Below are 18,820 nucleotides of genomic sequence, written 5' to 3' on the forward strand. Positions count from 1 at the left end.
AGAAACGTAATATTTCTGAGAAGGAAGGAGAAATCAGTAAAGCAAGCCAGAATCAGATTTAAAAGACTGATTCCAGGGAGGATTACGCTGAGCAAGAAGACAGGAGGCATCAAGGTCTCGGGATGGCTACCTCCTGTGTAGATGGCACTGAGTTTATCCCATCTGTGTTAAAAAATCTCATCACATACCTTCTTTTTTTAAAAAGATTTATTTATTATTACTTTTTTATTACAAAGTCAGATATAAGAGAGGAGGAGAGATAGAGAGGAAGATCTTCCGTCTGATGATTGACTCCCCAAGTGAGCTCAATGGCTGGTGCTGTGCCAATCCAAAGCCAGGAACCAGGAACTTCCTCCAGGTCTCCCACACGGGTGCAGGATCCCAAGGCCCTGGGCTGTTCACGACTGCTTTCCCAGGCCACAAGCAGGGAGCTGGATGGGAAGTGGAGCTGCCGGGATTAGAACTGGCACCCATATGGGATCCCGGGGTGTTCAAGACGAGGACTTTAGCTGCTAGGCCACGCCGCCGAGCCCCATACCTTCTTTTATACCTTAACATCACTAACGTCATATGTTTCAGCAATCTGATCAGAGATCACATGCATGTTTTACAGGGAGATGTTTAAGTCAAAATAAAAAGTCAAACCACGTGTGAATAATTTTCCTAACATTCAACCTAGTAAATGTCACTTTTTCATGTTTTCTCTGTAAGTAACTTCAGGTTATAGAAAATACAGTAAGTATTTAGCTAAAATGCTGACTGGATCTAAGAAAGATGTGCTGGGACCTAGAAAAAAATCGTAGCAGCACTTTAGTCTAAGGCTTAAGTAGTAGTGGTGTCAGAAAGCAAGAGAGTACAATGAGTTTTGTTTTGGCTAAAAAGCCAGAACTCTGGATTGGGCAGTTAAGACACTGCTTGAGATGCCTATAGCTGGGTTTAAGTCTTAGCGTTGGTGCATTCCTACTTCCTGCTAATGCTCCAGCAGAGAAGCAGCAGATAACAGCTGGAGTACCTGAGTTCTTAACCCTACAGGGGTATCGGTTCATTGGGTTCCTGGCTCCTGGCTTCAGCTTTGCGAGGATTTGAACCAATGGATGGAAGGGTACTGTCTCTGTCTCTGAAATAAATAAAGTATAAATATAAATGAAGTTAGAACTCTGTAAGTTACTAAAGTGAGACATCAGCAAATTAAAGGGCCCCAGAAGTCCTAGTTTGTGATGAGAAAGAACAGCACAAGGATCTGCACTCTATTTTTTTCTGTTATTTTTAAAATTTTATTTCTGATGATGTTTACATAGTTGATCGGAGCGAGAAGGGTCAAGGATCAGGAGATAGTGGATGAGACCATTGTTTACACATATTCTTTTTCTTCCTTCTGATATACGGGTAAAGGGGAATACAAGCGGAGAAATGAAATCACGTCCAGCCTCCCGACCGCCGCGTTACCCAGGAATGGGGAAGTGCCACCCGATATCATCCCAGGGTCCTGTTGTGGAGCATGTTCTGAGGATTCTGCTCATGTGGTTTCGATAGTTCTGAGACGCTGCTGTTATCGTCGCTCCATGGATGAAGAAATATTTAAGGTAGATTGGCTGTCGTAGTCTGCCTCCAAGTCTTCACTGGTCCAGAAATTTGCTGTCAAGTTTCACTGGGATAGTTAATCAATTTATTTTGTCCTCTATCTTCAGCAATTCAATGGCTACTGCGGCCCATCCTAGCCTTGTCCAACACATGCTGAACCCCCATGTATCACAGCGGGAGTTGCAGCCCAGTCAGAGCAACCCCCAATAACCCCTACTGGACTTGTCCCCCAGTTCTGGTTCTTGTGCCTGCCAGCATGTGCAGTGGACTGGTTCAGTCTGCTCCACATCCCATTGAGATCTAGTATACATCATTAGGCACTGAAGCCTAACTCAACCCAACTGACTCCACTTTCCAGCCCACACTCATACCAGTGGGTGTCACATCCTGTCCAGCGAGGCCTACCCCTAGTCCTGGTTCTCATGTTCAGCAGTGGGAGTTGCAGCCCATCAGAGAGGAGCCCACCAGCTCTCCACTGGACCCACTCCCTGCCCCAGATAATGCACTCTCCAGTTTGTTTTGCAGTCTAGCTCTGCAAGGCTTGCCGTCAGTTCCAGGACTTTCCAGCTGATGCTGCAGCAAAGCCCACGCCACCTGCCCTTATTCTGGCCCATGCCTGTACCAGTGGATACAGTTGGTTAACCCAGCCTGTCTCTGCCCCTGATCCAGTTCACATGTAGGCCAACAGGTGTTGTAGCCCTGCCCAGCCTGGTCTGCGCCCAGTTCTAGTTCTCACATTCACCAACATGACCAGTAGCCTAACAGTGGAGTCCTCACTACTCCCCTACCAGGCTCACTGCCCCCGCCCTGGTCTTGTGTATGCTGGTGGATGCTGTAGCCCAGTCTGGCCTGGTATGTCTCACCTCAGCATTTGCTGTTGAGTGCTGTAGCCTGGCCCAGACTGGCTGCCCCTGTTCCAGTTTGCGCTAGCAGGAGCTGCCACCCAACCCAATGCAGTCAGCCCCTAGTTCTGGCCCTAATGTGAACTGACTGGTGATGTGGCCAGACCCAGCCTGTTCTGCACTTCATCCTGGTTCTTAGATCTGCCAGTGGGTGACATGAACTGGCCTAGCATGGCCCACCCCCCAGACCTGGCCCACACATACGCCGACAGGTACTGTAACATGGTCTGCTCTGGGCTGCTCCTTTGTTTTTTGTGCTCACCTGCATGGACTGCGCCCTGACAAATGAGTTCCCCAAGCTTCTCCATCAGGTCTCTCAGTGACGGATCTTGCATATACTGGGGGTCCTTGTCCCAGGTTGATTTAGTCTACCTCCTGTCTTGGCAGGAACAGTAGCCTTACCCAACTTGCCCATACCCAACCCGATTCTTACTGTTGAGTGTCACAGCCCAGCCATGCCTGTTCCACACCCTGACACAGCTCCCATGTGGCCTAGTGGGATCTAAAACCCAGCCCAGCCTGTCCTACGCCCACTCTGGCTCTCACAATCGCCAGTGGATGCTGGAGTCTAACCAACCCATTCTAGCCCACTTCAGACCATGTCCACACTCATGCTGAGGGAGATTGCAGCCATGTCCAGCTCAGACTACCACCCCCATTCTGGCTATAGCGCTCACCACTGGGAACCACAACCTAGCTGGGACATCCTCTTAGCTCCCCAACCAGGCCTGTTCCCAGCTCCAGATCTTGTGCACGCCAGTGGCTGCTGTGACCCAGCTCTGACAGCCCATTCCCTGTCTTGACCTTTGCCATAGGATGCTGCAATCTGGCCTGACCTGGCCTACCCTCAGTCTCAACTCTTGCTGGCAAGTGCTATGGCCTGGTCCTACCAAGTCCACTCCCATCCCTGACTCATGCAAACTAGTAAGTATGATAGCCTAGCCTGGCATGCCCCACATTCCAGCCTGGTTCCTGCACTTACCAGTTAGCTAAGGTTGGCCTGGACCTGCCCAGTCCATCTCTTTCCAAAACCACCCTATACAAGTGCAGAGAGGTAGAGCTACCCTGCCTGACCAACACTCAGGGCTGAATCAAATGCTAACTGGTGGAACCAATGGCCCATTAGTGGAGGTTTGCTAGTTCCCCCACCAGCTCCACTCCCAGCTAGGTCCTTACCATTCATAGGCTATCCCTTTTGCCATGCACATATATAAGTGTTGGTTGTGGCCTGGCCCACTCCATACCATATTCTTGGGTGCTGCAGCCTGGAACAACCTAGCCTGTACCCAACTCCAGTACTCATTAGTGTCCAGGGGTTCCATGGTCATGCCTGGCTCAGCCTGTCACCACTCCCAAATCCAAGCAAATCGGCTGAAATTGCAGATCACAGGGGTGGGCCCATATACTCCCACAGATTCTGCCTACAGAACCAGTTCTCTTGCATGCTGATTAGTGCCATGCTGGTTAGTGTCATGGCTCAGCCCAACATCACCTGTCCCTTGTTTCAACTCTCTTTGGTGAGTACTGTGATCTAGTCCTGCAAGGTAGATCCCAACCCTGGCTTCAGTGTACACTGGTGAGTGGTATTTGGCATTGGTCAATACTAATTACTATGGCTCTGCTCTATCTCACATGGACTGGTGCTTGGGTCTGAACCTTAAAGGTCTTTGCATTTCCCCCTCAAGTTCCCACTGCAAGGTGGCCTGGGTGCTAATGGCACTGAGCGAAGCCCTCAGGCCACCCCGCCCAGCCCTGCCACCTGGGAGCTAGCCAGCCCTTCTGGCTCCAAGCTACCAGCAGGTCAATGGGCTCAAGCCTTCAGACCCAAACTCCGCCGCTGGGACAAACTGACCGCTTGGCTCTGAGCACATGGGGGCCTATGGGCTCAGGTCTCCAGAAGGGTCTGCATTCATAGGCTTAGCTGATGAGAACTGCAGCTGAATAGCGATGGAGGCCTAGGGATGGGGACAGAGGAAGACAGTTCATTGGAGATTGAATCAGGCCAAGGAATTATACTTTCCTATGAAGCTCTACATGTAATCATAGTGTCAGAGTTGAGGTTTGAGGCATAAACATTGAAAGAACACAAAATAGCAAGCAATAGCTGCAGTCAGTTCCCCTCTCCCCAACCCCCGCAAAATGTCAAACCTGTGCTAGGAAACCATTCACAACTTTAATCGCAATACCTGAAAGGAGCCTCCTAGGATACAAAAATGTTTATTTGAATTGATGTTTGGAGACCACAGTCCAAGATCCAGGGGTGTCACTGGTTTAGGCTTCTGATGAGGCCAGAGGTTGCCAGATCATGGTGGGTAGATTGGGAAGTAGACAGAAACAGACAACATACTCTGCCTCGAGTCTTTATGTGATCTCAGCTTGGAACACCATCCTGATTCGATCAGGTGGGAATCCTAGTCCAACTCAATCACCTCCCAAAAGTCCTGCCTTCAGACACTATCATTGGATCCTGCCTCCATCCGGCCATCATTAATAAATTCATAAATTCATAAAATTATGTGGACCAGAATATTCATAACAGCTTTATTCACAAAAGCCCTCAGTTGGAAACACACAAATGCTCATGACCGTGGGAGATTAGGCAGGGAAACTATGACAGATTTGAATTTTTATTCAGCAGCCAAAATAAGCTAAACATATGAATTCATGCAACAATATGGATAAATACTGAGAGCATTCTATTGAGAGAAAGAAGCTGAATGTGAGAAATAAGATATCATTTGTATCCAGTTCTGCAACAGGCAAAACTAGCCTACAGTTCTAGGAATGTCCTTAAGAGAATTGAAAACATATGTAGACACAAAAATTTGTACACCAATGTTCGCAGCAAAATTATCTGTAATAACCAAAGAGTGAAAACCACTGAATTATCAACCAATCGATGAATGAATCAACAAAGTGTGGCATTCTGAAACCATGAAATATTATTTGGTCATAAAAAGAAATGAAATCTTGATACATGCTATCCAATTTTCAGCTACAAACACTGGTAGCTGAAAGCCAGACACAAAAGGCCACAATACGGTGCGACTCTTTTATGTGTGAAGTCCAGAAGAGGCAAATCCAACAGATTGGAAAATAGATCCATGGTTGCCAGGGGCTGGAAGGAAGGAGGAATGCACAGTGACTACTAAGCGGGTATGTGGCTTCTTTTCGAGGCGATGAAAAACTGTTCTGAATTAGACAGTAGTTAGTGGCTGTAAAACCTTGTGAAACAGTAAGTCCCATGGCATAGTATACTCCCCAAATTGAAATTACAGGATGTGACTTATGTCACAGTGACTACAATGCAACAGTGGCAATCTCAGAGTGGTTTGGAGGGGTCGAGGAAAATGCAGGCAGGGGTGTTCCAGAAGGATGGAAATGCTACACATGTAAACAAGGTGAGTTAGATGACTAAGTGCATTTCTCAAAACTGCTCAAAGATAGGTACATCTCAAAGGTAAGTTTTTATCTCAGTGGAAAAGAAAAAGCCCAAATGAGGAAAAAAAAAAAAACCTCACTAATTAGAATAAAACTGAGCTGTAAATAAATCCTGAATCACATTTCATTATATATAATCTCAAATCAATGGTCAATACCTTATTTACTTCAAAATCCACTCCAATTATGTCATTGCAGTGGGAAATGAAACAAAAAGGTCCTAGGATGAATGATATGTTTTAACAAGATGCTGAAAGTGATCAGTAACATAATCAATGGGAATAAACAGTCAGGTTTCGGTTTAGAAGAGAGTTGGTAAAAATGCTGTATTTACAGTTATTGAAATTGCCCGCCTGAGAAACTGAGAGCTATGGAAAAACTGTGAGACCTAAGAGCTTGCTGCTTCCTATTTAACAGAAAGCATGAGTTGGAAAGTGTAATGATTAAAATAACTTCGTCTTAAAAATTAGCAAAACCACCAAAAGCCCAAGCATAAACGTATTAAGTGTTCGGAACTTAAAAAGTCACTAAACTCTACTGAGGGAACATAAAAATAACTTTAATCATTTGGGAATGTGTCTGCGTGGGCTGACACGATATTATAATTCTCTTCAAATGTGAGCACATATCCTGTCCCATGCAAACTCCAAAGACCTATGAAACTTGACAATAACATTTTGAACATTAATCTAGAAGTATAAATGTGCAACAGGAGCCAGAAAAAAGAGCAATGAGGGTGAGCTTCCTTCTGTCAGGTGTAAGACGTCACAATTAGCATAATCACAGAACTAGTGCGAGAAGAGAGAAACCTTGCTGGGAAAATAAATAATAGGGACTAAAGACAAAAATTAAAGCATGCATATTGATTAAGATAAACTGAAGCTAGTGTTGAAATAACTGCAAAAAAGATTGGATTATTATGATGTTTGGACAATCAATTACATATAAATAAAATAATCTTAGATTAAATGTGAAAACAAAATCATAAAGTTTCAGGAAGAAAAAAAACCCAGATAGCTATTCTTGGGTTAGAGAAGGTTTTGAATTGCACCAACAAAGCTAGATACTAAACAGGGAAATAACTGATTCTTTAAAAACCAAAAACACCTGGCATGTGATGCGGTGATGGAGGTGCCACTTGGGTGTGCCTGAGCCCAAGTCCCAGCTTCCTGCTAAGGTGAACCCTGGGAGAAATAAGATCATGGCTTAAGTGCTTGTTTCCCAGGTTGATTTCCTGGTTCCTGACTTGTGGACATTTGAGGGGAGAACCAGTGGATGGAAATCTCTCTCTCTCTCTTTTGCTCTGTTCATTCCCCATCCCCCTCAGTAATTCTGCCTCTGAAGTAAAACAAATACATCTCTTTCAAAAAAAGAAAAAATCACATGGGACAAAAATCTCCTTAAGCCGCAATTAAAAGATAAAAATTTAAGGAAAACATTTGTTGCCTAAGCAACGCTAAACATTCATATTACCAGCATATCATTTTTTTCAGGCTATTTTAGAAGGATCATTTCTTTAGTTTCATTTTATTTGTAAGGTACAGAGAGACATTTTCTGTCTGTTGGTTCGCTCTTCAAATACTCACAACAACCAGAGATGGACCAGCCTGCAGCTAGGAATCAAAGAATTCAGTCTAGGTTGCCCACATGTGTGGCAGGGACCCAACACACGAGCACTAAGGAGCCAATGCCAGGAATGTACAGTCACAGGAAACTCAGACTGGGAGCAGAGCTGTGACCAGACACTCTGCTTTGGAGTGCAGGTGTCCCGAGAGAATCTTAAGTTCTGTGCCAGTTTAAAAGGGGTGACAAGGAACCAAACTTGATGTGCTGAAATACGCCAAGGATTTGTTGGCTCCTATCACTGGAAAGCCTGGGCATGGAGCTAACTGAAGCTCTCTTTACAAGGAAACTAGGCTGGTGGCTTTCAACAGTCTCTAGCAAAAAGAGTTATTTCTCTGAGAGTTTTAGTAGAAAAAAATGTGTTATCTCACAGATCCAGCCCAGAAAAATCAGTCTTTGCTGAAGCAGGATACTCTGTTGGACAGGCATAATTCTTGTGTTAGTCTGTGGCCAAGAAGGAGGCAGTTGGATGCCACTCGAAATGCCTGGAGTGTATTATTCATCATACAGAGTGATTCTGTTACCAAAGGAAAGGAGAAGGAATGCCAAGGGTCAAAAACGGTGAATGTTAACCAGCATAGGTAAAGAGTGTTCACAAATCAACGACATAATATTCTCAAGAAGTCGTGAGAAGCAATAAAGACTCACCCTTACCTATAATTAATTTTTCGAGTCTTTTATATCAACGTCAGATAGTTTCTGAAGTTTCAGCTGATTTGACAAATTAGCATCAAAGAAATGTTAATATGTCACAAGGACATTCTTCTTCTCTTAGGCAATGTGCAAAAGACAGAGGCATTCTGGTGGATGCTTTAATTCTGAGGAGTGTCTCTAACTGTGAGAGTTTTAGCTATGATGACTAAGATGCAATCCCTCAGGCAGAATGAATGCGCAAATCTTAATTTCACTCAAGTTCAATAAGCCTTTCTTCTTTCATCTCTCCAAAGAAGGGCCTCACTCATATGATTTTCCTTAGAAAACCTATAATTTTGCAGTGATTTTCTGTGCATATTTCTCAAATGAATTTAGGAACCTGAATTTTACTGATTTTGTTTAAAATTATCTCATTGAGACAAAAATCAGACCACTTCTTGGGTATATTTTGCCTTAATTTTTATGGGTATAATTTTTCACTGTTAGTTTTCAACTTGTTACTTTTCACAAATAAATGCTATATGCTTCAGGCTTGCATGAGAGTGTTTAAAGAAGAGGAGAAGCTTAGTTTTTGAGAAAAACAAAGTTCCTAAGTTAGACTCTGCAAACCTACAACATACAATTATGGAGGGATTTTTGTTTCTTTGATTTTGGCGACTCTTGCCCACTATTTTTATGAGAATTGGGGGTGAGGGGAGGCAGAGGAGACAGCCAGTCCATGGAGCTAGCTCAAAGGAGTTGAATAGAGTAGGATAAGCTCACTCACATGAGATAAAATTTCTGGAAGTAGGTATTTCCAGGTACATAAGGGCAACCACAGTTAACGACACACATAACTCATCTCAGAGTTTCTCATCACATTGGTAACCTTTATTTCGCCATCATTTAACTACCTGCACTCCCGCTTTCCCCTCTAGGCCACGGACTCGGACTCTAAGGAACACATTGAAATATCCACTGCTGATTTCCCTGGATCCCCTACAAGGCTGCTTGCAGAAGGGCTTTTGCAATATTGATTCGAATGAATGAATCAACAAATGAACAAACAGCTAAACAGGCACAAGGCCTCTTGTTTTAAAAGTGTTCCACTCTCTGGTTTGAGCAATGTGCATGTCAGAACTGGAAACCCCACAGGCTAACTACATGGATAGCGGGGGGAAAAAGTTCAATCTACTTGAAATCTATTAAAAGATCATCCTTCAAAAATTCTTTCAAGCTTCTTAAAAAGAGTAAATTCCATCATCATCTGTGCTTTAGCCATGACTTTCAAAATTCTGTCTTTGAGAAAGCACGAGCAATCATAGCAACTTAGATACAATCTTTTGGTAGCTTTTGTCGGTCATTCCTGAATATATATTAGTAAAGATGAAACAGAATTGAAAGGTGGTAACCAAAAGGGAACATGATTTAATTTAGGGAACTTTAAAGGACGGGAAGGAAGTCATAAACATGGCTGAATTTGCTAGCTATTTTCTACACCTGGAGAAAACATTACTGTTTAATGGGTGTTAGATACTTGAACAAATGAAATGACAGTTTGATTCAGAAAACATTTTGAAGTTTTTATTTTGTTTGGGCTCAGTAGCCAAGTGTATTTTTTTAATATCCAGGTTTTAAAATTTTACTGTATGTGAGTGAAAACCATTTTGCCATTTAGTTATTATTTATAGCTCTTATCTGTATCCCCACTAAGGTCTTTTTTGCTTTTTTACTTGTTAATCTTACTCAGTGAAGAATTAAGCCTTTTGCTATAATGTAAATTTAAAATATATTATCTCGAGAGCTAAAAGAAAAAAGGAGAAAAAAGTAGGAGAGAGGAAGGAAATATTAATATGTTCTTAGAATTGTATCTACAAATCACATTGAATGTGGTAAAAATTAATTCAAAATTAAAATAAAAAAATTAAGAATGAATTATCTGGGTTGAATTCTGGTTGAGAGATGGTGTAGTGTTTAGTTTTTTTTTTTTTTGTAAACTTGCCTTATTTTAAGCTAAATCCAATATCCGGTTGGCTTTGGTTTGGCACATAGCTCACCAGAGTTATTTAGTTCACGTTAGTGGCGCTGATGGTGCTGTCATTCCCCTAGCATTATTCAGATCCTCTTCTATGACTGCAAAATCAGAAGTGTGAGCTGAAGGAAATCTTCCCACAGCTTCCTACTGTGGTCAGAACAAAAGGAATGTGGACAACATGTTGAGCTTTCCTCTGTAGCCAGCTGAAACCCATTCTTCCCTAAAGTCACAATAAACCAAGAAATAGCAATAAGAATCTGATACAGGAACATCAAAGCAGCAGCATCATTGCTGGCAAAGCTCAATCAGAAAACGTGGTGGAAATCTGTGTCCTAAGAATTGGACTTCCGCATCTTGCCTCTTACCCTCTGCTGTGAGACAAGGATGGCCCCTCTGGAATGCGACCACTTCCTGGTTCAACTGCCAATGGGATTGCTGCTGTTCATTTGGAAAACCTCATTAATTAGGGCCAGCAGGAATACTCTTCCAGTCTTTCTCCACCAAGCCAACCCCAGGCCTAAGGCTTGGTGGGTATGTTTACCCTGGGGAAACAGGAGTAAGAGGAGAAGCCTCCTGCAGGCAAACACACGAGAGAGGCCCAGACTGACCATGGCCAGCTCCAGCCCTACTGAGTCCCACTTGTTGAAGCGGCTGCCATTCTTTGGAGTCTCCAGGTGAAGGGGGAGAAGGCAGCCAGCATTGTCATGGAACAGAAACTGAAGACCAGGGGGGTGGCTGTCCAAGTTCAAGGTTCAGAACAGCACCCTGAACATTTCCTTGAAAAAAATGAAAAAAAAAAAAAAATGAAAATCTTGTTGGGAGATGATTTGAGTTTCCAGACTAAAGTGACTCTATTCTGGCCCAGGGGCCGCTTCCCTCACTTCTCTGGGGCTTCTGGATGAGCCAGGAGAGTCAGGTTTTGCTCCTTATACAGAGCCACCGTCTACCCTGAAATCCCTAAATCAGAAGTCCTTGTCCCTGAAACTTAAAATAGAGTCTGTGTCCTGCCCTTTTAAGAATGGCATTTGAAAAGCTGTCGCTTGTGTCTGGGTGACTGTCACCCACGGAGAGACATATTTCCCTTGCCCTCCGCCCACCATGCACATGGCTAAACTAGACTTGGACCACTTGGATGCTTTCTCAAGGACTTAACTTCAATCTCACCTGTGTGTGGAGCCTTCCTAGGGAATTTTAATAATTCCTGTGCTTGTGTAGGCATCTGAGGTTTCCTTGACTCGCCAAGTGTGGGAATCACAGTGAAATGACCTGCAGCTGCAGGCGCCTTCGGCTGCAGGTGGATCCACTTGTTAGCTTCTTGGTTTGCTGATGCATTCACTCATTTGGTTAACTTCCTGGATGATGCTGGCGCTCTGCTGAAACCCTGGCTCTGCACAGGAAGCACCCCCAGATCCTCTTTAGGGTCTGAGTCTCTGATAAGGGGTGAATGAACACACAGATATTTTACAAAAAGGCCCGCTGAGCTGCCTGGTTGAAGCACACATCCTTGTGGGAACCCTATGCCCTGTAGCGAGGAATGTTTGGGTGTCACTTGCTCATGGCCTTTCAAGGTTGCAGGAAGGCCCTCTGAAAAAGACAATTTCCTTTGGCAGAAGAAAGAACAGGGACTGAGGCAGGGGAGCTGGACCTGGACTGCAAAAGGCTTTAGGAGATGGAATAAGGAGTTCAAACTTCTAGGAGCAAGAGTAAGCCTGCCACAACTATAAGTGGAGGTGCCACTGCTGAGTCGCTTCTTAGGAAATGAATTGTACAGGAGAGAGATAGTTCATGTTCTAGAAGCTAATCCTTAAAGGGCAGAAGAGGCATCTGGCTGCCAAGAGGCCCAGCTTTCACTTAGTGTTTGGAGGGTCTCGAGTGATATTGATGTAATTGAGCTTTTAGTTAAAAAAATCAGAGAGATGGAATTGTGATAGCCAATATGTCTAAATGAAGAGAACGTGATTTGCTTTATAATCATGTACCCCCTAAAAATATAAATCTTTAATTCAACCTATGAATCTTTAATGCTCAGAATGCCGTTTCAGGCTTTGAAATTGAAACTTGAGCTATAAAGCGCAGCAAAACCAGCCTGACAGAGGGCTGGGGGGTGTACAAATTGAGCAGTATGAACTATTGACACCTCCTGGTGGCAGCAGATGTGTGCTGTTCGCCTGGTCAAAACAAGAAGGCAACGAATTCCAGGCATTATAAATGAATAATGCAAGCTGCCCCGAGCAGAGGGATAGGAGCACAAAATGGCCCCAGAATCCTGGGGCAGAGCTGGCAGAGGACAGATAAAAGAAAGAGGCCTTGGCTGATCGAGACCAGCTACCACAGTTCCCAGGTAAAGAGCCAGAGCAAGGGGCCTCCTTAAAAAACCTTAAACTGAAGGGTAGACTACTGAGACAGGTGCTCCTAAATGAACTCACTTTCATTGCTCAGTTCTAAACATGCAGCCCAACGAACACTTCCTCATTGTCACATCTTCCCACTCTCCAAGCTTTGTTTAACCTTCTTGGAGCCTCGTCTCACATGAGATCAAACGTGTTAGGGAATAAAAGGAGGCAACTCCAGAAAAGAAATACTCGAGTCATCTTACTAATTGCGCCTTTCCTATTTGCATTTTTCTTATAAGTTATGAAGGCATTTGACCAGAAGGGAAAGCCAACGCAAGCTTCTATGTGAAGATTGCTCCTCAAGTGGTAAACTTCAAGGCCCAAAGCCAGAGGCTTGGTTGAGACTCTGACTTCAGGTGGAAAGACAAAATGAGCTGACTCCATTACTCACTTTGCTGGATAACCTAGGTCTTATCCATCAGCCTCCCTGGGACCCAGTTTCCCTATGAGTAAAGTAACAAGGCCTACAGGATCCTGCTGGTGCAAGGTGACTTTTTTTTCTTTTCTTTTCTTTTTTTTTTTTGCAAATCTTAAGCACATTAGTCTTCTTGAAATTAATACTGATTATGATTTACTAGGTCTGTTAGGTGACAAATTGAATTGTTTGGCTTACATTTGTCTATTTCTACAAAAAGAGTCAGAGTATGTTTCTTGTTTTTTGCAAGAAGTAGCACAGTTATCATCAGTCCATAAACCGGCTAGGGTTCCCAGACACTGTGCTGGCTGAAGTACAGGGCAAGGTTGGCGCTGGTTGGGTAGTGGGCCAAGTTGGGAGCTAGGGGAGACAGCATGTCTCAGAGGGTAAGTGTGGAAGTTCTGTGGTTGTTTATGACACATCTGGTTAAGCTGCCCTTTGTGATGCCTGCTTCCAATCTGACTTCCCGCTAATGCGCCTGGGAAACCTGTGGAAGATAAATACTTGGCACCTAGCATCCACATGGGAGATTGGGGTGGACCTGGCTGTTGCGGCCATTTAGGGAGTGAACCAGTGAATGAAAGATCTCTCTCTGTCCGTGTCTGTTAATCTGCCTTGAGAGGAATCTGAGGACACCCTTGCACACTGGTCCCTGCTGGACACTTTGTTCTCTAGCTAGTCCTTGGAGCATCCTGATCTGTTTTCTCTGATGTACTGAGGATAACAAATCTCACCCACCCTGCAGCTGTTTCTGCAACTCCAGAAGGGCCAGCCTCATCAAGGCCTAACTTGGCTCACAGCCTGACTCCTAGAACATGACCACTCCTGTTGTCATTATCTGATTGTGGCTATCACCTTTCCTAAGAGCCTGAGCAGTGTGCAGAGTGAGCAGGGGCCAGTGCAGCCATGTGCCTTCCTCCCTGGCCCTCAGCCAGCTGAGCAGGCATCCTTCCTCCTTCCTGTGAACATCAGGCCTAATCCATAGCAATGTCCACCAGAGCAATGCATGAGACTGTCCCCTGAGACGTACTGGTGAGCGTCCCTAGCGCTGGACATGGTTGATGAGCTTTGTCCATGCTGCAATTTTGGGGACACCTCTGACACATTGCATTGTTGTCTGGGAATTATTGAACACACTCAATTTCTTTTTCAAGTGTGTTTTGTTGGGGATTGCTATAAGTAAAAACTATGACAAGAGTTCCATACCTGTACTTGTCATTATGGATCATAACAAGGAAGAAAAATGTTCTTGCATCAAGTGTGTGTGTACACATGTGTGTGTACATGCCTGTGTGCGTGTAGGGGTGTGTGTATGTGTATGCACACAGAGGTGTGTGTGTGTTTGGGTCTTTTCCTATCTTGAAGTTTCCATAACTACATCTGCTTAAGATTCTGTGTAAGGCTCCTATTGCAGATGGGAAGGGTTATTTTTGCTTTACTAAAGGCCAATCACATAGGTCAGTGGCACTTGCTTGCTCAACTGGCATTCTTCGGGCATTAATTTTAATGTTTAAATAGCAAGTACATTTTCCAAGGACTGCATAAAGCGCCAGATAAGTAGAAGATGACTGGCTGGGGTAGAGCAAATGCTCAGCGAAGCCTTTCGCCTGGAGAGAATGCTGAATACCTCTACCATTATTTAGCATCAGAATCAGTTCTGGTTGTCTGACTGATGGACAATTTTTTCCCGACCTGCTCTCTTTGCAAGTGACCTATACTGTCTAGACACATGCATATTATTTATACATTCATTTCAGATTTTCTGACTTTTTTTCCCCACTAAAGTTGTGCAGGCTTCAAGCAGCCAGGTAACTATTAGAAATATACTTTGTGAAAAGTCATATATAATTGCACCCGGTGAATACTTTCTTTCTCAGGGGAGTATCACCATTAAAATTAAAACAAAAATTAAAAGATTGCTATATGAGGTTTGAAAAAAAATGAGAACTAAATTCCCAACCTTATTCCCCCAAACACACATATACATACACACACACACACTCCTATCTTCAGAGTTCCAGAACAGGCCATGGAGAGAATTAAAGACAGCTAATTTCAAAGGTTCTTAATCAATTCAAGTTGATCCCATGTGTTGATTAGGGAGCCAAAATGCATTATTTGCATTCTGTTTCAAATTCAGAATTTGTTTTGAGGAGGTTCTGAGGCTGGAGAAGCCTTTTTCAGAGTGAGCCCCTTGGGCAGAAAGGGAGTTAATTTGAAAACTCTGGTGTGAGCTAGTGAGTGCCCCACATGAAACATGTGTGTGTGTGTGTGTGTGTGTGTGTGTGTGTGTGGCCTCCAAGCAGTCAAGAACAAGGAGCTGGTGCTTTGTCTAAAATATCTGAGTGGTGAGTCAAATGCCACACACCCGTCTGTGTAGGCATCCAAGGCGTTGTGTAGACGCCACAGTCAGTGGGGCACAGGGGGAAAGTCAGCAGTTAAAACGGGGTGTCACTTCTCAAGCAGCATTGAACTTGGGCCCTGGTTCTGTGTGGGTCACCCTGCCCTGCTTGAGATACTCATATTGAGGCCATGAGTTTTTCTGGCTTCCGTGTTTTCTTCCATGTGTGCTTCCATCAAGCCTATAACCTGGTACGCTCTGGGCAATTAGTCAGTCCTGGGGAAGAGAAGTGGACCCCAAGGCTGCTTCTCGGGTGAGAAAACGCTTGGTGTGGCCAGGAGTGAGGGCACGCATCTCAAGTCCCTCTCCTCTGATTTCACACCCCATTGCCTTTTGCTAGGAAAATCCTGGCCCTGCTTTGAATTGATGCATGTGTCCTACATATCAGGAAGTCCCAACTTCTTTGGGGCAAGATTATACATTAACCTATTTACATCTCATTTGTGTCAACTGCAGAGGGTGAGGTTGAGCATTTGATAGGAATTAGGTGAAGGGAAAATGGAACTCCCACTGCATTAAGTATGTTCTAAATCCCTGGAACCATCTCCTAGCCCCTGCTGGGAATCACTGAGGATATCCTAAAATGGACTCTGACCACCAATGCCAACCATGTTCTGCTTATTGGCCAACACCAACATTAAATGGGCTGTGTGTGTGGCTAAGGTTGTTTTGGATGTTAAAAAACTCACCACAATGGCAGCGCATAGTTCTTCAGATGGGGAGAACATCTGACGTGCCTAAATACCAATCCCAAAAACACAGGGTTCCCTTTGCTAACCCTGCAAACTGGCTCTTTTTAAGGGCTGCTTCATTCTCAGCCTCGAGTTTCTTTTCCTTTCCATTCCTACAGTCGAAGATTCATTCCCAGCGTCTGCGCATGGCCAGCAGCTCAGTGCACATGATTACTGAGGTGTACAGCTCTCAAATAACTTGGGTGCTTCTTTCACTCACTGTTGGGAAGTATATTTAAAAGAAATTGCCTTTTATAGATTTAAATTACAAAAGTACTGATATCATGCAAAAGGCAGTTTAACTCATGCAAGCATACAAATAGGTAAATCTTAGGGAAAAAGATACCAGGGTTAATATGAATGTAAATAGGATTAGCTGCCTGCATTAGCAGTAGCTGTGAAATTTCAAGTACTTTCTGTTAGGTTATTCTTTCAAATACACCTACATTTCATGTGTGCATTTGTAGATATTCGGGAATATATTTTACTTTGTCTTCAGCTGGAGTTTTGAAACAAGAATAGACAACAGCACCGACTTCTGCTTGTTGGCAGGTCAAGTAGAAACGAAATTTAACCTTCTTGATGGGTGACTATTTCCCGACATAAAATTGTATATCTGCAAGAAAATAGGACAAAGTGTGACCAACACTATTTAGATGCATCATGTGAAGAAATTAGAAAACTGAGATATGACAGCACTTCAAAAACTTCATGGAAAATGGAATTAGAAGATAAGTTTATTTTGATGCAAACACTTTTGAAATCCATGCATACAAGGGGGTCTTTGGAAAGTTCACAGAAAATGAACATAATGATAAACATATATAAGGATTTCAAAATTTCTTTGGCACCCACATAAAACTTGCTTTAATTCCATTTTTTCACAAACGTTTTGATCTCCCTTTATTCCAATTTTTCACAGATAATAATAGCACAATTATTCCCCTCTTAGGAAAAGCCTTGTTTGTACTGAAGCATTGTTTGGGATGTAAGTGGTCTTAAAAAATTATTTTTTGGTTTTATTTTTATTTGAAAAGCAGATTATCAGAAAGAAGGAGAGACAGAGATCTTCCATCCACTGGTTTACTGTGTAGATGGCTGCAACAGCTGGAGTTGAGCTGATCTGAAACCAGGAAGTAGGAGTTTCCTCCCAACCTCCCACATTGGTGCAGGGGTTCAAGGCCTTGGGCCATCCTCTACTGCTTTCCCACAAGCAGGGAGCTGGATGGGGAGTGGGGCGGCCAGAACTCCAATGGGTACCATGGGAGATGGCTCTTCATAGGTTCAAATCTTCAGTTGGCCATAGGAATTATTTACTTCACTCTCTATGCCATTATTTACTCTTTTTTAAAAAGATCTATTTATTTTTATTACAAAATCAGATATACAGAGAGGAGGAGAGACAAGAGGAGGATCTTCCATCTGATGATTCACTCCCCAAGTGACTGCAACGGCCAGTGCTGTGCCAATCCGAAGCCGGGAACCAGGAACTGCATCTCCCACGTGGGTGCAGGGTCCCAAGCTTTGGGCTGTTCTCAATTGCTTTCCCAGGCCACATTATTTCCTTTTGATAAAACAGGACACTAATGATGACTTGCAGAGTTGTTGCCAGAATTGAAGGAGATGGTCCATGTGAATTTTTGCAAAGCTCATTTTCAAGGGTTTATCATCAAAAGGGTGACAGAAGAAGAGAGGGAGAGGAAAAGGGAGAGGGGGACAGGGAGAGAAAAAGAGAGAGAGAGCGAGCATTTTCATTCACTGGTTTATTTCCCAAATGGTTGCAACAGAAGTCCGGAACTCCATCCAGATTTCCCATGTGGGTGTAAGGGATCCCCACACTCGCCCTGTCATCCACTGCCTTCCCAGGTGCCTTAGTGGGTAGTTGGATCGCAAGTGGAGCAGCAGGGACTGAAGTCAGCATTCATACAGGATGCCAGTGTCGAAGGTATAGTCTCAATTCACTGCATCACAACCCCTGATCCCATGCAAGTCTCTGTAGTGCTAGCTAGTGTTCTCTTTTTTTTTTCAAATAGAATGTTTGCACTTAAAGATTTATGAATTCAAAACAAATTTCTAATATAGAAGCATCAGTTCTTTAGAATAAATGTTTTCACAGGATTCACTGGACAATGATGCTTTGGAATCTGGTTAGCAGAACCCTTTCTTGTTTAATGGATGCCCACCAAGGGCAAAATGCTAAAACTAATACTGATTGCTTTTTTTTAAGAGTGCACTGATTTGACCTCTGAGGCTGGGCTGGAACCAACAGAATTAACTGGTTGATTCTTTCTCATCTAGCTCACCCTGGATACTCTATCTTTGGATGTAGTAAAGGTTATTCTGTATCATCTAGTCCATCATTTTTGATGAATACATTGAGGCTTAGAGACTGGGATGAACCTGACGTAAGGCCACACAGTGAAGAAACAATAAAATCATGAAGAAAACTCAGATCCTACAAAAAGAAGTTATTTTACAGTGAAATCTGTGCATTCAGCACTGTATTATTTGGCAGCCTGATACTTGGTGCAATGCCCATCACATATCAAATTCTCAATAAATACAAGAAGCTTTCCTATAATGTGAATGAATCAGAAATAATGAACTACTTTAAATTGTCAAGGCCTCCTAAAACTCACACACACAAATGTGAGTAACGTATTTA

This window comes from Ochotona princeps, chromosome 16 (genome assembly GCF_030435755.1).
Source record: "Ochotona princeps isolate mOchPri1 chromosome 16, mOchPri1.hap1, whole genome shotgun sequence".
Lineage (NCBI taxonomy): Eukaryota > Metazoa > Chordata > Mammalia > Lagomorpha > Ochotonidae > Ochotona > Ochotona princeps.